Genomic DNA, 25,400 nt, shown 5'->3' with positions numbered 1-25,400 from the left:
TGTCTGCTCCGGGGAGCTGGGGTTCACCCTCTCACCCGGGAGGCCAAGACAGCAGGGCCCCGGGCTGGACACATAGGGGGAAAAGCATCCCCACAGGACAGCTTGTGCGAGCAGATTCAGCTGCCAGATTCTAGAGGCCCGGGACCACCCTGTGGCCCGTGAAACCCAGGAGCCACGAGGGTCTTGCATCGTGATTCCTGTCCGTTGGACTGTAAAGTTTATGTAGGGAATCTTGGAAACAGTGGTAACAAGGCTGAATTGGAACGAGCTTTAGGCTATTATGGACCACTCTGAAGTGTGTGGGTTGCTAAAAACCCTCCCGGCTTCGCTCTTGTTGAATGTGAAGATCCCCGAGATGCAGCCGATGCTGTCCGAGAACTAGATGGGAGAACCCTATGTGGCTGCCGAGTAAGAGTGGACCTGTCGAATGGGGAAAAGAGAAGTCGAAATCGTGACCGCCTCCTTCTTGGGGTCGTCGCCCTCGAGATGATTATCGGAGGAGGAGTCCTCCACCTCCCACACATCTCCAAGATGGAGAGCCTTCTCCGTCAGCCAGAGCAGGTCCCTTTCTAGATATAGGAGAAGAGAGAGATCACTGTCCCAGGAGAGAAATCACAAGCCGTCCCGATCTTTCTCTAGGTCTCCTAGCCGATCTAGGTCAAATAAATGAAAGGAAATAGAAGACCACTTTGCAAGAGGAGTGGTGTACAGGCAATAACTTCATTTGGCAGGAGTATGTACAGAAAATTCAAGTTTTGTTTGAGACTTCCGAAGCTTGGTGCACTTTTTAAATGTTTTAGTTGTTCACATTTGTTTGTCTCTTGGGACAGTGACACATAAAGGTGTCAATCTCTCTGGTTTGAAATGGGTCATATGAGGCATGTAATATGAAGAATTGTTACCTTACAATGTTCCCTTAAGCAAAATTGAATTTGCTTTGAATTTTTGGTCTTGTCTAGACTGATAATAAAACTCGAACTCCTGCCCACCTAAAGTGTGATGTTTACTATTATGGAAACAACACTGGCAAACACTGAAAAGACTTTCTGTAGCTGGGATATGGTATGCAGCTGTAGTTAAGCAAGCAGTTTTTAAAAGGTGCTGTGAACACAAGCCAGCAGGTAAAAATGAAAGCCGCACCCTTACCCTAGATTAGAGGTTTTAAAATTCCACTAGTCTTCACACCGGACAAGAGGTTGTCCAGGGAATTTAGAATCTAAGAAGTTTCAAGGAAGTTAGTTTACCTTTGAGTTAGGTCATAAGTCCCCTCTGTGATTGCTGTACATGAATACATAGCTCTTTGTAATATTGTTTGGAAATTTGAGATTATCAAGATACCAATGTCCTGCCAGATTAAGAGTATATTGTAGAGCTGAACTTTGAGTTACTGTGCAATTTTTTTTTTATGCTGTCATTTGTAATATGTTTTGTGAGAATCCTTGGGATTAAAGTTTTGGTTGCAAAAGAAAAAAAGAAAAGAAAAGGATCCGCCTGCCAATGCAGGGGACACAAGTTCAAGCCCTGGTCCGGGAAGATCCCAGGTGCCGCAGATCAACTAAGCCCGTGGGCCACAACTACTGAGCCTGCGCTCTAGATCCTGGGAGCCAGAACTACTGAGCCCCCGTGCCACAACTACAGAAGCCCGCACGCGACGAAGACCCAATGCAGCAAAAAAAGACGATACTGGCCAGGTGATCAAGGGTAAAATCGTTTGTCATAAGTCCCGTTGATGGTGTGTATCCTTGATGTGACCTGAGGAGAATGGCATTTTTATCTCTGTCTGGATCTTCCGCCCCAAACCCCATAACTCCAGACCAACCATAAGAAAAACATCAGAAAACAAACAGACAAACAAATTGAGGGACAAAATACCTGACCAGTCCTCCTCAAAACTTTCAAGGTATCAAAACCCAGGGACGTCTGAGAAATGTCACAGCCCAGAGGAGACTGGGACAGAAAAAGGATGTTAGGGGAAAACTAGGGAAATTCTAAGAAAGTGTGGACTTTAGTTAATAACAATGTATCCATCTTGGTTCCTTAGTTGGATAAACATGTCGTACTAACGTACTAACGTGTTGGAAATAGGGGTACTGGGTCAGGGTCCACGGCACTCTGTACACTCTGTACAGATCTTTGCAACTTTTTTGTAACTCTAGCTATTCTAAAATTAAGCGAGTACTGAACAGAGATAAGAATGTTATTTCCCTGATTTGAACATGCCTGAGTTTCTTTTCATGGTCACATTTTTGCTATCTGGATGTGTCTTGGAATCAGTAGCAAAGGAGAGTTGCCAGCCCCTGGGAAGATGTGGGTGGTTTGCAGGTGGCTTGCTCTGGAGCTGAAGACCATGGTGGGAAGTCTGCAGCCTCGGGCTGCACTTAGAACCATGGGAGGGGATGGGCCAGCTCAGTTAGGGATGGAACCTATAAATAAAACTTTTTTCTTTTCCATTATGGCTTATCACAGGATATTGAATATAGTTCCCTGTGCTAGACAGTAGGACGTTGTAGTTTATCCATCCTATATTTAATAGTTTGCATCTGCTAACCCCAAACTCCCAATCCAACCCTCCCTCACTCTTTCTCCCCCTTGGCAACCACAAGTCTGTTCTCTATGTCTGCGAGTCTGTTTTTGTTTCGTAGACGAGTTCGTTTGTGTCGTATTTTAGATTTCACATATAAGTGAGATCATATGATATTTGTCTTTCTCTTCTGACTTTCTTCACTTAGTATGATAATCTCTAGGTCCATCCACGTTGCTGCAAATAGCATTATTTCATTCTTTTTATGGCTGAATAATATTCCATTGTATATATGTACCACATCTTCTTTATCCATTCATCCATCAGTGGACATTTAGGTAGCTTCCATGTCTTGGCTATTGTAAATAGTGCTGCAATGAACATTGGGGTGCATGTATCTTTTCTTTCTTTCTTCTTTCTTTCTTTCTTCCTTTCTTCCTTTCTTTCTCTCTCTCTTTCTTTCTCTCTCTTTCTTTTTTCTTTCTTTCTTCTTTTATTGTCACACAGCATGTGAGATCTTAGTTCCCTGACCAGAGATGGAACCCATGTCCCCTGCACTGGAAGCACGGAGTCTTAACCACTGGACCACCAGGGAAATCCCAGGGGTGTATGTATAGTTTTGAATTAGAGTTTTCTCCGGATCTATGCCCAGGAGTGGAATTGCGGGACCCTATGGCAGCTGTATCTGTTCCTGCACGTCTCACATCAACCACCTGCACTCCAATCCTTGCTCTCAACGTCATCTTCGGGGAACCCAACCTGCGACAGGGACCTTGACAAGAAGAAATGGCTCAGGGAAAAGCTACCTGCACAGGGAGGAGATAGAGGCCATCGCCCCTGGGGTGCGGCGGGGAGAGTGGGCACAGAGATTTGTCATTTCACCCCCGATACTCAGCCCTCCTGGCTGTCCCACTCTAGGTCACCTCGGGATACAGAGGTGACCCGGTTAGAGTCCCTGCCTGTGCAGGAAGCTGGGAGCACCAGCGGGTCTGAATCATATTAGTGCAGGGCCTCCCCCGCGGCACTGGGGTTATTCGGGGCGGGTCATCCTCTGCTGAGGGCCCCTCCTGGGCACTGTGTGGGGTTTAGCAGCATCCCTGGCTGCACCCATTTGATTCCAGGGGCCCCTCCCCCCCAGTTGTGACAACCACAGATTTTCCCCACACATCACGGAAGAACTGGGTGAGGCGGCGGCAGGATGGCCCTGGGCGAGGACAGCCGTGTTGAAGCAACCAGCCTGGCCCAGGGCAAGGTCTGCCCCAATCCCGTCAGCGCCTGCATTTAGAACTGCCCCTTTCCTCTCCCACCTCCCCTGCCCTGCAGTGGTCTCCGAGACATCATCCCCATGTAATAAATCACACCTTCTCAGTTTACTGTTTGTTGCCCTCGTTAGAACGTGAGCTCTTTGAGGACAGGGATGCTGTTATGTCCCCAGCACCTAGAAGAGTGTCTGCTGTGTAGTAGATGCTTCATAAATACTTGCTGAATAAAGGAGTTGAATAAAGGGATGAGTGGATGAATGAATGAAGGTTACAATGGAAGGAGGGGGGAGATTCCCTTTCTAGCTCTCGGGGGTTGGGAGATCAAGTGAAAGATCCGTCCTAAATAGGCTGACCAGCCTTCTGGGGTTCCCCGGGACTGAGGGTTTCCCCAGAGTTCCAGCGCTCAAACCTGAGCGGTCCTGGGCAAACTGGGGGCGGGTGTTGGTCACCCTATCTAAACACAGTAACAATTCCAGCTGCAATAGCAATGGCCAATGACCTCTACGGTCTTATTGACCATGCACAGTTCTTTACCTGGCGGGGAAGGGTGGGCCGGGATTGGAGTTCTGGTGATCCAGGGCGGGTGAGGGCACACTCCGGGCTTGTGTAGGGGAGTCCAGGAAGGTTCTGGAGGAAGTGACAGTGACACAGGAGGGAGGGAGGAGTCTAAGGAAGAACGTCCCACATGACAACGTGTGCCAATGGCCCTGGGTCCAAGGTCACACCTGACCAGGGCTTGCTTTTTTTTTTTTTCTAATTTACTTTTTCCCACATGGATATGCAATTGTCCTAATGCCATTTATTGAAAACTACTTAATTTCCCCCACTTTCTGTCATATCAAGTTCTCATATATCTGTTTCCAGACCTTTATTCTATACCATAGAGCTGTACGTCCCATCCTTGCACCACTAGGGCTGTTTCATCACTATAACTTTATTTTTTATTCATTTATTTTTTTTGGCCGTGCCGTGCGGCATGTGGGATCTTATTTCCCTAACCAGGGATCGAACCCGCGCCCCCTGCAGTGGAAGCTCGGAGTCTTAATCACTAGACCTCCAGGGAAGTCCCCAGGGCTTGCTTTGACATCCATCGAATGGCGGCAGGTGGGCACGGGGAGCAGCTGTCTGTGAGCCATCCTGTGTAGAAATGCAGGGTGGAGGGGAGGACAGATGGAGCGGGAGGGGAAGAAGCGGAGGAGGGAGGGAGGGCGGGCGAGAGACAGACAGAGAGTTTCCGGAGACAGTAGCTCTGGCCGTGTCCTAGGGCATGAAAGCTGAAAATAGCTCCTAGTGCCGGGAGCCTTGGAGCCGGAGCCTGGGAGCCAGGGTGACTGGCTCTCCTCCCTGGTGTGTGTGTGTTGGGGGGGGGGGTGGCTCTGGGCTTCTCAGGCTGGGAGTGGGGTGCACAGAGCAGGGACAGAGCAGGGACCCTTCTCTCTGGGACCTCGTGGGCCATCCTCAGCTCACAAAGCTGAGCCACTCCTGGCCCTACGAGTGGGGGGCTTCTCCTCCCTGTCCCCTGGATCACACCCCCTCACACACAACTTCCCCGTGTGTGTTCCCAGCAACCAAGAGAATCTGTTTTTAAAAGATTTGGGGGAGGGGGGTAAACATACAAACAAGAGCAAAATGGATACTTTTTCAGAATGTGAATGGCTCTGTGTAAGCCCACCCCCAGGGTAACCACAGTCCTGACCTCTAACACCCTTGACGAGTCAGCCTTGGTCTGGGCTTGCGGACCCACGGAAGCTTCCTCATCCCCTCCTTCAGATCCCGTCTCTCCCTCGGCGTCTTTGTGAGAAGCACCCGGGGAAGTGGGACTGCTAGGCTGTACTGCTGCTAGAACTCCACCTGGGCCGGAGCCGCATCACCTTCCCTCCTGGGACTTGTGACACTTAAGGGAGACACCGAAAGGGCAAGACTTTGGCTCCCTGGCTGGCAAAGAGCAGTTACTCAATTGTCATAAGTGTCCGTATCAGTGAGGGTTCTCCAGACAAACAGAATCCATAGGGTGTGTGTGTGTATATACACACACACGTACATATGTACACGCATACAAAAATATACAGCTGTGTATATATGCAGTATGCATACACACATATACACATATAGTATATACAATACACACATACATATATACACACATATAAAATGCATAGTTTGTATATACACAGTATGTATACACACATATACACATAATATATACAATACACACAGACATATACACTATACATACATATAAAATGCATAGTTTGTATATATACAGTATGTACACATACGTATAACACATGCAATATACACACCTAGGTACATATATATCATACATATATACACACATACAAAGATATTTAGGTGTGTATATAGACAGTATACATACATACACATATAATATATGCAATACATACACGTACATACATGTAGACACACATATACACCTACATATAAAAGCATATAGCATAAAAATATATATGTACTGTATATATAAATTCATCGTATATATACATACATATATCACATATATAAGATATAGACACATACATATATACAATGTATACACACACATACACACCTATATGTAAATATGCACATGTACATACACATATAAATACGCAAGTGTGTATATAATAGTATATACATATATACATATAATACCTAGAAACATATACACATACAGGTATACAACATATATACACACCTATATATAAATATACACTGTATACATACATTCATACAGTGTACATATACTGTATATATACACACCCATATATCCATATATGGGTGTGTGTATATATACAGCATGTTCACATTTATAATATGTATACTATATATATATACACATACATACATGTATACAATATATACACACATATAGGCTTGTATGTATACTGTATATAGTACTTATACATATACTACAAACGCACGCACATATAAACATATGTGTATACATATATATAATATGTATACACACATATACAAATTAATAGGCTTGTATATATTCAGTATTTTTACATATATAGTTTTGTTTTAAGGAGTTGACTCATGTGACCGTGAGGCAGGCAAGTCAGGGCAGGACTCTGGGCTGGAGACACAGGCAAGAGCTGATGTCCCAAGGCCATTGGAGGAACAGTTCCCTCTTTCTACGGAACCTCATTTTTCTCTCCAGTCCTTCAACTGATGGACGAGGCCCACCCACGCCGCGGCATTGACAATCTCCTTTACGCAAAGTGGACCAATTTCAGTGTTCATCTCTTCTGAAAAATACCTTCCTGGCCACATCTGGAATAATGTTTGTGGTTGCCGGGGCCCCACGCAGTGCGCACATGAGGTTAACCATCCCCCTGGCGATGATGACACTTTATTTTCTCCCTTTACCATTGTCACTACTATTCCAATTAAAATGGCAGCGCCATGAGGGCAGGGCATTTCCTTTTTTGCCAGTACTGAGCGTCCAGGGTCTGGTGCCTAGCATAGGCTAAATACACGGCATTTTTGTGAACAGAAGCCGGGATTCCGGCTGTCATATTTAATGAGGAATTATAGTCTTATTATTGGGGCGGGGTGTGTCACGGTACGTCAAGGGCGGGAGTCGAACCCGCCACCCCAGGCCCCGAGGGGTCTCCCCGGGTCCCCACTTCGGGCCGGTGGGGGTGGCCGGGGGCAGCCGAAGACGTGCGTGCGTGCGTGAGAGCGGGCGAGTCCACGGGGCGGACGGTGCTCGCGCCGCGAGTGAGTGGTTCAGCCCGGCCCCGGCTCACTGTGCTCGCCTCACGCCGGCCCGAGTTGGCGGCAGCGCTGGAGGCCCCGGGCCGGTGACCACGAAGAGGGAGCCGGGGGCCGGACGGGAGCGCGGCGGCGGCGGCTGAGGCCCAGGCCAGGCCTCCTCCCCTCAGCCTCCCGCCCGCCTGCCCCGCCCCCGCCGGCGGCGCCCCGCCCCTCCCCCAACCGCCAGACTGGCCTGGTGCGGGGGCCGCGCGCAAAGACATGGGGGAGAAGCTGAGGCTGGAGTCGCCCGTGGGGGCCGAGCCCGCCGTCTACCCGTGGCCGCTGCCAATCTACGTGAGTGCCGCCCGTCCCCTCTTCCCGGACCCCCGCCCCTCTTCCCCCACGGCGCGCGCTGAGCCCACCGAGAAACGGAGCGACTCGAGTCGCCAGACCCTCTTTGGAGCCCCCCTTCCCGCCCCGCCGTGGTTCTCCGCGGCCGTTTCCAGCCCCCGCGCGCAGGGTGGGCAGAGGGGAGCCGGGGCCGGCAGGGGGCGCAGACTCGGCCGCGGGGACCCCGCGCTTCCGAGCGGCGCCCGAGCCGGGCTGCCGTTGGCTCTGTAGGGCTGGGGACCCGGGTCCCCCTGGGCCTGGACTGCCGGCGGGCTTGCCCTTCCGTACTTTATGATCTGACACATTGGGTTTCTTTTTCCTGACCAGCTTTACCAGACTTTACCTGACCAGCTTTACCAGCGTCCCCTGATAATGTGTTAGATATTCAAGTTTTAGGGCCCGGTCCCAGCCCTATGGAATCAGCAGCTCTGGTGGGGCTCAGTGATCTCTGTTATAACAGGCTCTCCAGATGATTTTTATTCACCTTAAAGTTTGAAAATATCTGCATTGTCAGCTGGCCAAAGCGTCCACCAGCAGGTGAAGGGGAGTGGCGCCTGGAAAAGATAGGGACTGGCCAAGGCAAGTACAGCAGCATTTGCCCTGGTAGTAATGAGAATGCCTTTTCTCCACTGGTTGGCACAGACTAGTATCTGAGAGCAGTGTCAGGGTTATTTAGGATGCTTTACATTTCAATGTAGAGTGACCGCTGTCCTGGTTTGCCAGGGACTTCCCCTGTGTGAGCACTTAAAATCTCATCCTGGCAAACCCCTTAGCCCTGGGTTTGAAAAATTTAGGGAATAACATGAAATTTAGGGGAAACATGATGTAGGTTTTGGGCAAGTCACAAGTGCTAATTAAAGCTAAGCAAGTATGGACAACATCTAGCCTTCTTTACCCCTTTGCGGGGAGGTAAATCTGATTGGGTGAAAGGACTTATTGTTAAGAGATCTTTGTAGAAACATCCCCTTCTGCTTAGTCCGCTGGTTCTCAGTTCTGGCTAGACATTGGCATCGTCTGAGGAGATTTAAAATGATTTTATTGGTCTAGGATGACCAGCCGTCGGTGTGAGGGTTTTTAAGAAGTGCTTCAGATGCTTCTAATGTGCAGCCAAATTTAGGTGCCACTGCTTAAGCTTTTGAACCGCTGCTACATATTTTCACCTCATCTTCCTATGAGAATATCCAACTGTAGTTGAGGTTTTTTTTTTCTTTTTCTTTTTTTAACTGTCTTATTATAAGATTTACTGTCTTAAATAAGATTGAATGTACAGAAAATCCTGCTAGTCCATCTGGTGTAGCTGGATACCCAGAATAATATCGTTAAGATATGTACCATTTAAGTATTGTGACTGGCCTTTTTAAAATTAACATATGCATTAAATTAGTATTGATAGTATAGATCTCTTTCGAAGTTGTCATGTTGGGGAGCTATACCTCTAATCTGCTGCCATTGCTAAATATCTGGACACCTCTTATTAGGAATTGTTTTTAAAAATCTTTAGGGATTAAAACCAAGATTGCTGTATTATTTGTACTGGGACCACAAAGACCTCACATAGTTCCCCCGCTGTACCTTCTACCCCCATCTCTAACCCTTGGCAACTTCTAATCTGTTCTCCATCTCCACAGTTTTGTTATTTTAAGAATAATATGTAAACATAACCATGAATTACTTAATCTTCAGAGATTGGCTTTTTAAAATTTTTCCCTCGACATCATTCCCTTGAAGTTCATTTCAATTTTTGCATATGTTAATAATTTGTTCCTTTTTGTTGCTCGGTAGTATTCTATCATAAGATTTTATCACAATTTGTTGCAACATTCACCCATTGAAAGACATTTGGGTAGTTGCCAGTTTTTGGCTATTATAAATAAAACTGCTATGAACATTTATGTGTAAGTTTCTGTGGGAACTTCATTAAGTTTTTGTTTCTTTTGGATAAATGCTCAAGAGTACAATTACTGCATTGTAGGGTGAATCTTCTTTTAGGATTAAAAGAGACTGTCAAGCCGTTTCTCAGAGTGGCTAAACCATTTTATTTTCCCACCAGTGATGTGATATAATTTTTCTACGTACTCGCCAGCATTTGATGTTGTCACTATACTTTAATTTTAGTTATTCTCTGATATCTCATTATGGTCTTAATTTGCATTTCCCTAATGGCTAAAGATGTTGAACATCTTTTCATGTGCTTCTTTGCCATGTGTATATTCTCTTCCATGAAATGTCTGTTCCTGTCTTCTGCCTATTTTCTAGTTGGATTTTTTTAAGTTGTTTAGAGAGTTCTTTGTATATTATAGATACAAGTCATTTGTCTCATATGGGATTTTCAAATATGTTTTCCCACTGTGTAATTTGAGTTTTCATCCACTTAAAAGGATCTTCTATGAAGCATTTTTAACTCATTTTGATGAGATCCAATTTATCAGTTTTTGCTTTTATTGATCATACTTTCGGTGTGAAGTCTAAGAATTATTCACCTAGTTCTAGATGCCAAAGATTTTCTCCTATTTTTTTTTCTAAAAATGTCCTGCTTTTACATTTAAGATTATGATCCACTTTGATTTAATTTTTGTGTAAGGTGTGTAAGGTTTAGGTTAAGGTTCGTTTTTTGTTTGTTTTTGTCGAGGGATGTCCAACTGTTTCAGTACCATTTTTTGAAAAGTCTATTCTTCCTTGATAGCTTTTGCACTGCTGTCAAAAACAAGTTAAATGTATTTATGTCAGTCTATTTCTGGGTTCTCTGTTCCATTCCATTGATCTATGTATCTACCCTCCATCACTACTGCAAAATCTTGAAATTGGGTAGATTAATTCCTCCCATTTTAATCTTCCTTTACAAATTGTTTTAGCTATTCTTCAGCCTCTTCTTACCATATAAATCTTAGAAGAAGCTTGTCTATATCCACAAAAACCTTGAGGGCATTTTAAGAGTAATTGTGTTAAGCCTCTTAACTTGGGGAGAATTGACATCTTTATTATGTTGTGTTTTCTAATCCGTGAACAAGGTATGTCTCCCTATTTGTTTGGGACTTTTAAAATTTTCGTCATCAGCATTTTGTAATTTTCAGTATAGAGGGCCTATAAATGTCTTATTGGGCTTATATTTAAGTATTTATTTAGGTCAGTTGTAAATGGCATCACATATTTTTACTTAAGCTTCTACACATTTGTTATATATAATTTGATAAAATTGTGTTGATCTTGTACTCTAAAACATTTACAAACTAATATTATTTCTCAAGCTTTTTGTGGATTCCTTGGTATTTTCTCCATTTAGATTATCATGTCATCTTCAGATGTAGACAGTTTTACTTTTCCTTATTCAATATAATAGGATATATTACTATTCAACATTCAGTAGGATATATTCCTTCCTATTCAACATAGTAGGAATAGTCCTTTTATCTTTTAAATAAACTTTTTAAAAACTTAACTTTTAAATTTATGTATTTATTTATTTTTGCTTTATTTTCTTACTAGAACCTCCAGAAATATATTTAATAAAAGCGGTGAGAGCAGATATCGGTGCCTTGTTTCTGATCTTACAGAGAAAGCATTCAGTCTTTCAGAGTTAAATATAATGTCGGTATAGGTTGTTTGTAGATCATCTTTATGAGTTTCAGTATGTTTCTTTTCTATTCCTAGTTTGCTTGGAGTTTTCTTTCTTCTTTTTTTAAAATCATGAATGGGATTGGATTTTGTCAAATGCTTTCTCTGCATTAATGGATAGGATCACATGACTTTTCCCCCTTAATTTATTGGATATGGTGGATTACATTGTTTGATTTTCAAATATTTAACCAACTTTGCATAACTGGAATAAATACCACTTGGTCATGGTATATTATTCTTTTTATATATTTCTGGATTTAATTTGCTAATATTTGGCTGAGGATTTTTACAGCCAATTTCATAAAAAATATTGGTCTGTAGTTTTCTTCTTTCTATACTATCCCTGTCTGGTTTTGGTATCAAGGTAATACTGGCTTCATAAAATTAATTAGGAACTGTTCCCTCTACTTCTGTTTCTTATCAAGTCATGTAAAATTGGTGTTAATTCTTTAAGTCTTGGGTAAAAGTGAAACATCTAAGCCTGAATATTTCTTTTGGGAGTTTTTAAATGAAAAAATCAGTGTTTCTAGTGGTTACAGGAAAATTGAGATTATCTCTTTCATCTTGGCTGAGTTTTGGTAGTTTTGGGTGTAAAAGCTTTGGTCCATTTCATCTACATTTTTGAATTTATAGTGTAGACTTGTTCATAATAACTTGTCCCTTATTAACCTGCAGGATATGTCATGGTATCCCTGGTTGCATTTCTGATATCTGTGATTTGTGCCATCTCTCTTTTTATCTTTATCAGTCTTGCTACATCTTTATTGATTAGATTGTTTATTTCAAAGAACCAGCCTTTTGTTTCATTGATTTTTTCCCCCCTATTTTCCTGTTTTCAGTTTCATGGATTTTTGTTTCATCTTTATTATTTCCTTCTTTCTGCTTGTTTAGTGTTTTTTCCTCTTCCGTTTTTACTATTATAATATAGAAAATTAGATTATTGCTTTGAAATATTTTCTTTCCCAATTTAGTGCTATAAGCTTCCCTTTCAGCATTGCTTTCACTTCATTCCACAAACTTTGATCTGTTATATCTCCATTTTCTTTTATTCTATGCATTTAAAATTTTTTCCTTGACTTTTTACCCATGAGTTATTTGGAATTGTGATGTTTAGTTTTCATGTGATTGAAGATTTTCCTGTTGTCTTTCTGTTATTGATTTCTAGTCTGATTCCATTATGGCTAGAGAACATACTCTCTATGATTTTAATTCTTTTAAATCTGCTAATTTTTTTTATCACCCAGTATATGGTATATGAGTGAATGTTCCATGGACACTTGAATATGTATTCTGCTTTTATTGAGTGTGTTCTTTAAATGTCAGTTATATCCTGTTGATTGATGATGTTTTCAGTTCTTCCATATCCTTGCTGATTTTTCTCTTTGGTAGTTCTATAAATTGCTGTGTTGAAGTCTCAAATAATAATTGTGGATTTAAAATTTTCTCCTTTTACCTTTTTCAGTGTTGGCTTCGTGTGTTTTGAAGTTCTGTTGTTTGGTGCACACACATTTAGTATCACTAGGTCATCTAGGTGGATTATTCCTGTTATCTTTATGTAATGACCCTCTTTGCCCCTAATAATTTTCTTTGCTCTGAAATCTACTTTATCTGATATTAATATAGCCATTCCTGCTTTTTCTGATTAATGTTCATATGATATATCTTTTTCATCCTTTTACTTTGAACTACCTGTATCATGATGTTTAAAGTAAGCTTCTTATAGACAGTATATAGTTGGATCATGCTTGTGATTTTTTCATCTACTCTTCCAATCTCTGTCTTTGACTTGGTTATTTAGATCATTTACAGTTAATGTAATTATTGCTATGTTAAAGATTAGGTCTACCATTTTATTTTTTGTTTTGTCTTTTACCTTAGTTTCTCAATCCTGTGTTTCTCTTATTTTGCCTTCTTGTGGGTTACTTAAACATTTTTTAATAAGTCCATTTTAATCTAATTTACTTATAATCATTTGTGTATACTGTTTGTATAGTTTTCTTAGTGGTTGCTTTTGGCATTACACTATACATATGTAACTTATCATAGCCTACTGGAATCAGTGTTTTATTACTTCAAGTGAAGTTTCAAAATTTTACTTCCATTTAGGTCTCTTAATATTCCCCAGTTTTAAAGTATGATTTTCTGTAGTATTTCCTTTATATACATTGAGAACCACATCAGATGGTGTCATAATTTTTGCTTTGACCATCATATAGAATTTAAGAAACTCATGAGGCTAATGAGAGTCTCTTATATTTACCCCATTTGTTTTCACCCATTCCATTGTTCCCCTTCTCTTTCTGAAGTTCCCAGTCTTCTGTTATTGTTTTTTTATGTTTTCATAACAGTAGGTGATATCTGGGCTTTCCAGTGCCATTGGATATGAGTTTCAGGAAACACTGAGCCTGGCTCACTTAATGCTACTGAGTTGGAGGGTTTGTATATGTTGGGCCTGTTGGCACAGCAGATGCTAGCAGATTAGACTAATGTTGATGGGACTAGTGCCACAGGAGGATGCATTCCCATTCAGGCTATGCTGCTGCTACAGTAGATCCAATCCCCCTCTACCCCGAGTGTGGGGCAGTGACCTGCTGCTGTCACTGCTTCTTTATTAAGCTGCTTTTGCCTCAGGTGTGTGGTGGGATCCATTGGAAGCTGCTGCTGCTGTCAATCACAAGGTTAAATTCATTTTAGAAATACTTCAATATAAATATGTAGCCTGGCTCTTGTAGGACCCCTGTATTTGTTTTTTATTGCTTTCATACGAATTACCACAAATTTAGTGACTCAAAACAATGTAAATTTATTACCTTACAAGTCTGACATTGGTCTCAATTGAGTAAAGTAAAAGTGTTGGCAGGATCGACAGATAAATGGATAAAGATGTGGCACATATATACAATGGAATATTACTCAGCCATAAAAAGAAATGAAATTGAATTACTTGTAGTGAGGTGGATTGACCTAGGGACTGTCATACAGAGTGAAGTAAGTCAGAAAGAGAAAAACAAATACCGTATGCTAACACATATATATGGAATCTAAAAAAAAAGAAAAAATGGTTATGAAGAACCTAGGGGCAGGACAGGAATAAAGACTCAGCCATAGAGAATGGACTTGAGGACACAGGGAGGGGGAAGGGTAATCTGGGATGAAGTGAGAGAGTGGCATGGACATATATACACTACCAAATGTAAAATAGATAGCTAGTGGGAAGCAGCCATAAAGCACAGGGAGATCAGCTCTCTGCTTTGTGTCCGCCTAGAGGGGTGGGAGAGGGAAGGGAGGGTGGTAGGGAGATGCAAGAGGGAGGAGATATGGGGATATATGAATATGTATAGCTGATTCACTTTGTTATGTAGCAGAAACTAACACACCATTGTAAAGCAATTATACTCCAATAAAGATGGTTAAAAAAAAAAAAAGTGTTGGCAGAGCTACATTCTTTTCTGGAGGCTCTTGGGGTGTTTCTGTTCCCTGGACTTTATCAGCTTCCAGCGGTCACTTGTAGTCCTTGACTCAGAGTCCCCTTTCTCCACCTACAAAACCCAAAATGTTGCATCTCTCTGATTCTGCTTCTATTAGGACATCTCTCTCTTTCTCTTTCTACAGTTGGGAATGGTTTTCTGCTTTTACGGACTCATGCAATTAGAGTTGTTCCATGAGGTAATCCAGGATAATCTTTCTATCTCAAGGTCTATAACTTCAGTCATATCTGCAAAGTCCTCTTTACCATGTAAGGTAACACATTAATAGGTTCTAGGGATTAGGGTGAGGGCATTTTTAGGAGCCATTATGCTGCCTACCACACCCTTAACAAGTGACCTTGAGAAAATTACTGAGATTTTTACAGCCTTACTTTCCTCAAACATAAAATGGAAAGAAAGATATCTAGTTAATATCATGAAAGTGAAACAGTATATATGAAATCAACTAATTCAAAAAGTAAGATTTCTTCTTTTTCTTTATGATTTACATGATTCTCAGAGTTCAGGTACTTGAAGAGTTACTTTTTTTTAAACAGAACTAAGGAATTTCAGGGTTCAGGTGCTGTAAGATTGTCTGAATTATCTGAGTAACAATTAGCTAAGCACAGGTGTAAAGCATTTGATTTACTCCCTGGTGTTCTTTAGCTTCTCATCCCACTAAATCCATATCCCTTGTCTAGCTCCAGCCAGTAGAGTCAGAGCTTGTTTTACTGTTTAACTAAAGTTCAATTTAAATTCTCTCTACATCTCCAGATTCTCAGCCCTGGTTGCATATTACAATCACCTGGGAAGATTTCAAAAACTACTGATGCCACATTTCCACCTATCATGGATATTTGAGGAGGGACCTGGAATGAAATGCTCCAGCTTATGGTTTGTGGAGCCAAATCATAGTCTACACTGAGCCAAATCGTTTGCGATATCACCTCTAAAAAGGAGTTTATCTGTGGTGACTAATGCTCTTCCTTTGTCAGTATGCTTGATTTGTCCCTCTTTGGGGGAAAAAAAGAGGGGGAAAAAACCCCCAGCAGTTTGGCTCCCTGAATTACAACCTGATGCTGTGGAATTAGTGTTGGCTCAGAGCGCACATCTTCGGATACCCATTCTCTCTCCTGCTCCCTTGCATGAACTTATATCCTTGGGCAGTTTTTCATCCACCACCCTCTTTTGCTTCTAATCTTAACAAGTAAAGTCTCCCCTTAATGAAACAGCATTTCATGAGACTTTCTGGGAGCATAGGTCTGTTCCAGACCTATCATATGTTAGCTAAAGCAGATATAAGTGATGTGTTTTTGGCATTCATCCTTGTGGGTTGGAGAGAGAAGACAGAATTTTATCCTTTTAGGTGTCATCTGACTGGGCAAATGGGCTCTTTCCCTCTGCTGCCTACCATGTAAAAAACTGAGGGTGTTACCTCTAGAAGGTGTCTTCTAGGTATCAAAATAGTTCAGATAAGTCAAATTTCTCAGTAAAAGATGACAAAACTATGGCTTAGGTGGTTAATTTTACATGTCAATTTGTCTGGGCCACCATGCCCAGTTATTTGGTCAAATATTATTCTGGGTATTTCTGTGATGGTGTTTTTGTGTTTTTTTAAATTTTTATTTTTATTTATTTATTTATGTTTTTGGCTGCGTTGGGTCTTTGTTGCTGCACGTGGGCTTTCTCTATTTGCAGCAAGTGAGGGCTACTCTTTGTTGGGGTGCGCGGGCTTCTCATTGCGGTGGCTTCTCTTGTTGCGGAGCATGGGCTCTAGGTGCACGGGCTCAGTAGCTGTGGTGCACGGGCTTAGTTGCTCCACGGCATGTGGGATCTTCCCAGACCAGGGCTCGAACCCATGTCCCCTGTATTAGCAGGCAGACTCTCAACCACTGCGCTACCAGGGAAGCCCAGGTTACTTTTGAACTGCAATCCCCACACTTGTAAAATGACATTAAAAACCACTCTTTCTGTGGGTTCTTAGAATTAATTAAGCAGGTTATGTGTGTAAAGTATCCTGGCACTTGAATGAGTTGTCAGAACCAAGGGCTGCTGGAGACGATGCTTATGCCCTAGGTAATCTCCCCTTCTACTGGGCGGCAAGTAAACACAAGCACGGTAGTCAGTGCTCTGGAAGAAGTGAGTTCTGGTGCTGCAGAGCACAGAATCTTTTTTTTTTTTTTGATTTAATTTTTATTGTATATTGGAGTATACTTGATTTACAATATTGTGTTAGTTTTAGGTGTACAGCAAAGTTATTCAGTTATACATATATCCATTCTTTTTCAGATTCTTTTCCCGTGCAGGTTATTGCAGGATATGGAGTAGAGTTCCCTGTGCTATGCATTAGGTCCTTGTTGATTACCTATTTTATATATAGTTGTGTGTATATGTTAATCCCAAACTCCTAGTTTATCCCTCCCCCCCCTTCCCCTTTGCAGAGCACAGAATCTTGGAAGGGAGAGTTCAGGCTTCTTGGAGGAGGTGCCATCCTTTCTAAGGATATGTAGAAGCTCCTGGGGTGGCAGGAGGGAGCAGTGTGTGTCAAAGTTTGAGAACTATAAGAAAATATGGCAAAACTAAGGTACACGAGTGGAACTCAGGTTTTGGGAAAGAAATGAGAGTTGATACTAGAAACCTACTGGGGCCAAACAGAAAAGGGCCTTGTTTGTCCTGTCAGAAGTTTAGATGTTTATCCTGAAGGCTGTGGGAAACGCTAAACAACAGTGAGATGGACTTCTGGTTTAGAGACTCACTCGGACCTCCATGTGGAAAGCACTTGATTGGGTGCAGGGTGAATTGTAATCTAAGGGTCCCACTTAAGTTGTAAAAGGTTGGACTGGATTTCGGAGATCCGAGAGGGAATGGGTGGGGCCTGGTGACCAGTTAGAAAAGGGAGGGCAGCAAGCGTGGGTGACAGTTTACAGCTGCATCTTTTTGTGAGATACAGAGTACAGTAGGAAGGGATTGGGGCTGGGGAGAGGACCTTACTTCATCTTCAGTGCTTTAGAGGGGCCTGGTAGACAGGTCTGGGCCCAAGGTACAGATCTGGGCTTTTTGAGAGGACAGGTGTTTGAAGGCATGGGAGAGACTTAGGTTACCCACAAGAAGATCCAAAGAATCATAGGTCTGAGAGCTTTTTAAGTGGGTATATTGAGGATGCTTATAAGCTGAAAGAAAGTAGCCAGCAGAGGAAGGGTGTGAAGATCTAGGAGAGGAAATGATTGTTCATTTGTTTTCAAAAAGCTGAATACTTATTGTGTGCCTGGCCCTTTTCTAGGATCTGGGGTTCACACCATGTGTTATCTCTTCTGCAAGGACAGTTCAACTCATCCCCTGGTGAAGAGAAGTCAGATTATTCTTTGCATCCCATTCAGGTGTAGGAACTGTTCTGTCCCTCTGAAGGGACTTTACTTAACCAGAGTAATAGGTTAGAAATCAAAAGAAATTAGAGTTAAAAGGGACCTTAAAGGCCACTGTACTTAATGTTGCCTAATGTTTTACCTTGATTGTAAGAAAAATTTATTGCAGAGCCCATTCTCTTCAGAGTTCCTTCACTGAACTTTCTTTATGTTTTTCATCCAGTGGGTCTAGCTTGTAGATTTTGGCCTCCTCGTAAATTTGCTTCTTCATCCACATTACATTTTGCCCGGACTATGGCAAAAGCTCCTGGGTGGTTTCGCGGCCCCTGGACTCAGTTCCTCTAAGTTCATCTGCCTACTCGGGTTGAGTGATCTTCTAACATGAAAAGATACGCCTAAAATAATGCTGCTAATGGCTTGCCCACACAGAGTTAGTGCATACTAGCCGCCCAGCGTGTGCTCTGCCCAGAGGCCTGTAGTCTGAACTGTGCTCGGCCAAGCCTCCTGGGGCTCTTTGGCCCTGAGGAAGGGGAGCTTTTTGGGATCACTCCCTTTATCTAATCGGTCCTTCAGCAGCGGGGCACCTTTTTCTAATCAGCGGAGGCACCCTTACTTAGCCAGTGGTAGCCCCAGGCCTCATCACCTGTGGGATACAAGCCATGCTGTCTCCCAGGCTTGCTTCCGCCAACATCTCTATTTTCCTTTCTGTCTGTTCTCACACTTGGACCCCTGGCCTTTAGTCATCCCCACCTGCAGTATTTACAGTGCCCAGCAGGTGTCAGGCTTGAGTGTCTTTGCACGGGTGCTCCCTCTGCAGTTAATGCACCTCCTACTCCACCTCTGCAGAGCCTCAGCTTTTTAGATTCTGCTTCAGGGTTATCATGAAGCCGTCACTTAGATATAACTTTTTGCCTCCAAGGAACCTCTGTGCATAAAGGTTATGTTTCTTTATCTCATGTGATTCAAATTTTCATGTCCCTCCTTAATGCAGGCTTTAAGGGCAGGAGTCGTTTCTTATCCTTAGCACAGAGCAGATGCTTTTTTTTTTTTTTTTAAGGTGCTTTTTAATGATGATAAAATGTATGGTTTAAATCACTCATTTTACAATCATTTTGCTTTAGGTTGTGACAGAAATAAAGTTTACAGAAGTCGTGTTCCTGCGATAAGAAAGAAAGATGTGACCTTCCAGTTGTGTAAAGCTCTTAAATGCTGTGTAAGTGCGTTGGGTGCGCTGAGGAACCTGGAGCTAAATGGGCTAGTTCTGAGAGAGAGAGACTTAACTATGTTAACAAAGGTAAGCCTTCATTGTGTCCTGCCAACATTTGGTAGTTGCTTTTGGGGCAAGCTAAACCAATAAAAGTTTAAACTTTTTCTCTCCATTAAAGGGATTGAATAAATCGGCCACTTTATCAGCACCTCATGCCTGTCACATTAATGGCTGAACTAGAAAATCAGAAGGATCAGCACAGGTTTTATTTTCTTAATCCTTACCTTAGGGTGGAGAAAGGTCAATCCCGAACTGAACCCCAAGTTTAGGCCAGGAAGCCCTCGGGTTCCTTATAGTATCTCAGAAATATGGGAAAGTAGAAAGGAACGATAAAGTGTAGGACAGATTAGCCTCATTTTCCTGTGAAGCTTGAGGAGAGGGAGGGAGGAGGTGGATGACCATGGGCAGTTGGGCAGGTTGTGCACTGTACAACACCATAAATGTAGAACGTTTGCATATATTGTTATGACAGCCTTCTGACAGATGGAAATGGTGTCTTGAGGAAGTACCTTTTTCTGTTTCTCTGAGAGAAGTGCTTCTCAATGGGGGTGATTTTGTCCCCTAGGGGATATTTGGCAATATCTGGAGACACTTTTGGTTGTCACAAGAAGCTGATGTGTTACTGGCATCTAGTAGGTAAGGACAGGGATGCTGCTAAACATCCTACAGTGCACATGGCAGTCACACATAACAAAGAATTACCTAGCTCAAAATGTCACTAGAGCCGGGGCTGAGAAACCCGGGTCTAGAGGATGAAGGTGAACCTCCCTGTCTCTGGTATCTTTTCCCTGCTTGTTCTGGAGAAATGACTGCTGGAGAGGGAGTGAACCATTTCTGACTCTACATCCAATATGCTCCAGCAGCCTGTAGTACATCATGTACTCATAGGGCCAGTGTGGCTGGAGGAACCCAAGGCTACCTGATGGCAGAGCTGTGGATCAGGGTGACAGCCAACATGGGAAAAGCCTTCCTGCCTCCAGGCCCTCGGTTCACCAGGCCCAGGTGTCTCTTCCTTCCATCCATGGGCCTCTGAGATGAACCAGCTTTCCTTGTCCCTCCTAAGCTTCCCAGGTTGTGAGTCCTTGCCTCTCAAGAGTGGGGCACAGTATCCTCAGGTTTGCTTTCCACGCTGCCTCCTGAACCAGTTTTGGAAGGTTTGTGGATGATCAGTTGGGGGATAACAGGTAGAAAATTGAGACAAAACAGAGAACTCCGAGACTGGTGACTGGGTTCAAATTCCAGCTTTTCCACATGTCAGATGTATGGCCTTAGGCAATTCACTGAACATCTCTGTGCCTCAGTTTTCTTGTCTGTAAGATGGGGGTGAGAACAATAGTGCCCATTTCATAGGGCTATGGTGAGGATCGAGTTAGTATTTGGCATGTATTTGACATGTAGCAAACAACATGTAAGCGGTAGGTGTTCCAGGCCTCATTCCACGTTAATTTTTGGTATCTGTATGAGTTTGCTAGGGCTGTCATAACAAAACACCACAGTCTGGGTAGCTTAAACAACAGAAATTTATTTCTCACCGTTCTGGAGGCTGGAAGTCCAAGGTCAAGTTGTCAGCAGGGTTGGTTTCCTCTGAGGCTCCTGAGGGAAGAGACTGCTCCAGCCTCTCTCCTTGGCTTGCAGAGTGCCGCCTTCTCCCTGTGTCCTCACAGGGCTTTCACCCTCTGGGCAGGCCTGGTGTCTCTCTGTGTGTCTAATCTGCATTCCTTATAAGGACACCAGTCAGATTGGACTGGGATCCACCCTAATGGCCTCATTTTAACTTAATTACTCTTTAAAGGCCTGATCTCCCAATACAGTCACATGCTGAGGTACTGCTGGGGTTTAGGGCTTCGTCCTGTGAATTTCGTGGTGGACGCAACTCAGCCCATGACACCTGACAAGGACCTGGTAACAACACCAACATGGTTCTAACCATGTTTAATTGTGATACCAGATGCAAAAAAAAGCCAGGACAGACCTTGAGGCCATTACTCTAAGTGAAATTAGAGAAAGACAAATACTGTATGATCTCACGTATATGAATCGAAGAAAACTGAGCTCATAGAAACAGAGAACAGTTTAGTGGTTGACAGAGGTGGGAGTAGGGGGGATGGGAAAGGTGGTCAAAAGGTACAAACTTGCAGTTATAAGAGAAACAACTCCTGGGGATGTAATGTACATCGTGATGACTATAGTTAAAAATACTGTTTTCTTTTTTTAAAAAACATCTTTATTGGAGTATAATTGCTTTACAAGGGTGTGTTAGTTTCTGCTGTATAACAAAGTGAATCAGCTATACATATACCTATATCCCCATATCTCCTCCCTCTTGCATCTCCCTCCCACCCTCCCTATCCCACCCCTCTAGGTGGACACAAAGCACCTAACAATACTGCTTTTTAATTTGAAAGTTGCTAAGAGTATAGATCTTAAAAGTTCTCATCACAAGAAAACAATTGTAACTATGTGAGGCGGTAAATGTTAACTAAACTTATTGTGGAAATTATTTTGCAATTTATACACATATCAAATTACTATGTTGTACACCTGAAATTAATATAAAATTATATGACACATATATCTCAGTAAAATGGGGGGAAAAAAGGAATCCAATATCTCAGGTATAAAGCCTCCCTCCTCCTTCCCTCTCACATTCCGGGAAGACCTCAGGCCCGGGCCTTACACCTGCCTTGAGTATATTCCTATTAACTGTGTCAGTAAATGGTAGGTGCTTCCCTTCCACACCTTCCTTTGCTCGTCATTGGAGAATATGCTAGAGCGACACTATAAGAGTGATCACATATCTCCGATTTTTGTGGACAATCATGGTTTCAAAAATTCTGTCCTCTTGTCCACCTAAGAACACTGGTATTTTTCATACTACAGGTTCCAAAATGTGGTTCAGAAATCATGGTCACGGTGCCTGCCATGCCAGGATGGCAACTTGGAGGGCTGGGGAGGGCGTGGCAGGTGGCAGGTGGGGAAAGCCGGCAGCCAGAAGGAGGAGAGGACAAAGAAAAAGACCCAGGAAATTCGTATCTCTAGAACAAATTCCCAAATAGTAAGAGTTTACTGTAGCAGCAAGTCCTAGCCTCTAGTTTACTGCTAAATCTAGTCCTCAAGGAGCACAGCAGTCAGAACATTTAATACAAAATTTCCTAGCTCTAAAACGGAAATATTACTACCTGCTTGTTGTGTTTGGAAGTTATTTCAAAAAGTAACGCTAATATCAATAAAGCCCTTTATAAAAGAGCTAAAGGAACTCGGTAAGTATTACTTTTTTTTTGTTTGTTTTTCCATCACTCTTCATAGCTGCCAAGCAGTAACGGCTGTATTTGTACTGAATCCCGGAAGTGTCTCTGTATCCTGGAAGTATTGCAAAGATCGTCTTCACACCTGCAAAATATTCCTGCACCGTGTACGCAAATGATTATGGCTCCGCTCTTGGGCCTCATCTGGGAGCTACTGCATGTGAGGATCAAATTGATACACATTAGGGCATTCTCAGCGGTCTTTGGCAAAGGCCTATAGATTACTTCGCTATCCAATTTGTTAACTGGACAGCAGAGCCTGAGTGGAAAGAACAATGCGCTCGTCAGTTGGGAAAAGCTCCTCCAGGTATCAACAGATACAAGCAAGGCAATCTCACTGTGCAGGTTGATTAGAATCGGGTTTGTATTTTGGACAATAAACTCTACTAATGATAGTCTCCCAGTCATTAAGTATCTCTGCTGTAAGAGAAAACTGGGGCTATTAACTTCTCCAGATAGAACCCGAGGGAAAAGTGATCATTTCTTTTATAAGCAGAAGGGAAGGTTCTGCTCAATAAAGATCAATTAAACATCTCTGTTAAAAGACTGCTTGGAGCTGGTGCCAAAGGAAATTCCACTGTATTAACCTGTGCTCCCTCCAGCCCTCCCCACCTCTGTAGCTTGCACTGGGGAAAATTTTAAGAGGACGCTGGCTATTGTAAGCTTTATAAGGTGACAGTAGCTCTCACATCCGTGGCTGAATGATCTTTGATGTTGAGTGACTTTTCCTGCATTTAGCAGGGGTATTCCCAGAGGATGGCAGGCAAATCAAACGCTCCTCTGAATTCAGCTGAGCATCAATCGTCCTCATGAGGGAGTAAAAAAAAGAATATAACAATAGGTACCAGGAGAAATGATATGGTGGTCCGAGCTACTAATTCCCAGGATGCAGGAAGAGTTTTGGGGGCCCTAGAAAATCCACTGCATAAAGAAAACCCGCCACAATCTCCACCAGCATCTTATAGTTACCACCTCATTCTTGTCCTTTAAAATACAGTGTGCTTCTACTCTCTGGCTTAGACTGCATCCTCTCATGTAAATTCCATCTGTTCTTGCTTGAGGGAGGGCAGACACAACCTTGACTTTATCCTCTTGATGAGAGTGATGTTTCATGGTGTTGGGAGGATTTTCATTGGGGCAATTGCCTGATTGAGACATAGCCTTAGTGAGGTGACAAATAGCAGGCATTAATGTCTCTTTTTTAATGGTATGATGAATGGTCTAAGAGAAGGGTCAGCAAACTGTAGCCAGCGGCCTGTTTTTGTAAATAAATTATTGGACCACAGCCAGGCCAGTTCATTCATGAATTTTCTCTGGCTCCTTTTGCGTTGAGTAGTTGTGACAGAGACCTAACGGCCCACAAAGCCAAAGATACTCCCTGGCCCCGGCCACCCCTGATCTAAGACCGTTCCCACAGTCCTCTGATGATAAGAATCACCTGGATCATTTGTTCAAAAGACAATTTCTGGGTCCAGCTTGGAAGCCCTGAGTCAATCTCCAGGGAAGGGGCTTTGGGAAGGTAGAGTGAACAAGCTTCCCAGGTGATTCTTATCCCCAGGGAACTACTGGTCTCAGGTGTGCCTGCCTACCAGGTAAGGAGGAGGTTTTCAAAGAGGCAGTGGTGGTGGGGGGTTGGGGGGAGTTTGCCTTGGAGAGCACAGGCCTCGCGGTTTCACTGCTGGGACTGCATCCCAGCTCCGCTTCTCCCCGAGCTTCGCCACCTCAGGTAAGTTCCTTTTAACACTGTTTCCTCCGCTGAGAAGTGAGGGTCATGGTGCCCGGTTGGCAGTGTGTGTATATACGCTGAGAGCCTAATACAAGGCTCGGTAGTGGTCACCCTCACTAAGAGGAGCAGCGCCATGTAAACACAGAAGACCCCGCTGTGGAAACATCTCATAAATAAGACAGGCCCAGCGGGGCTTTTCAGTAGTCCACGGTGTACAGCTGTTTTCCTCAGAAGGAAAAACTCCCTTAAAGGAATCTCCCATTACGTTCAGGACAGTATACAGCCCTTTAGAAACTCAATTCTCCACAGAATGCTGAGTATTGCAGGAGGTTATCATTGGCTGTTTTAGGATATAGCTGAGTTTGCAAAGGAATATTTAATTTCATGATTGAAAACTCTGGTACTTAACACGAGACAGACATATATATATATTCTGTTTCTGAGGTTAATGTTTTTAAAAACTCTTTGCCTGACGAGATCAAGCAATTTCAACCATTCGTGTAGCTGTTGAAAGACAGTTTTTAGATAAATTGCCCATAAATCCTTGCAAGATACAGGACCCAATAATACTTCAGGTTACCAGGGAGTTTCATATTTTACTAAAAGGGGGAAAAAGTCAATCTTGAATCTTTTAGTCCGATGACCAAAGAATTGCTCCATTGATTTTGTTCAGCTACTCAGGTGGGTGTGCAGTTGATCCTGATTGGATCTTATTTAAAGTTTACTTTTTCTGGGAAGTATTAATTCGAATGTAGTATGGGTAATACTGGAATACTAGAGCCT

At 43.0% G+C, this 25,400-nt stretch overlaps 1 long non-coding RNA gene and 1 pseudogene across 1 annotated transcript; both read left to right on the top strand.

Moving 5' to 3' along the window:
- Window positions 1–799, top strand: part of LOC133090641 (serine/arginine-rich splicing factor 3-like) — a 3,082-nt pseudogene extending 2,283 nt beyond the window's left edge.
- Window positions 800–7,568: 6,769 nt separating this feature from the next.
- LOC133091153 (uncharacterized) lies at window positions 7,569–23,453 on the top strand. The gene is made up of 3 exons (XR_009700862.1): window positions 7,569–7,839; window positions 19,441–19,613; window positions 22,893–23,453. It is a non-coding gene; the product is annotated as an uncharacterized LOC133091153 (long non-coding RNA).
- The last annotated feature ends 1,947 nt before the right edge of the window (window positions 23,454–25,400 follow it).

Source organism: Eubalaena glacialis, chromosome 4, assembly GCF_028564815.1.
Source record: "Eubalaena glacialis isolate mEubGla1 chromosome 4, mEubGla1.1.hap2.+ XY, whole genome shotgun sequence".
NCBI classification, from domain to species: Eukaryota; Metazoa; Chordata; class Mammalia; order Artiodactyla; family Balaenidae; genus Eubalaena; species Eubalaena glacialis.
The sequence above is the reverse complement of the archived record's forward strand: the minus strand, read 5'-3'. Positions and strand labels throughout refer to the sequence as shown.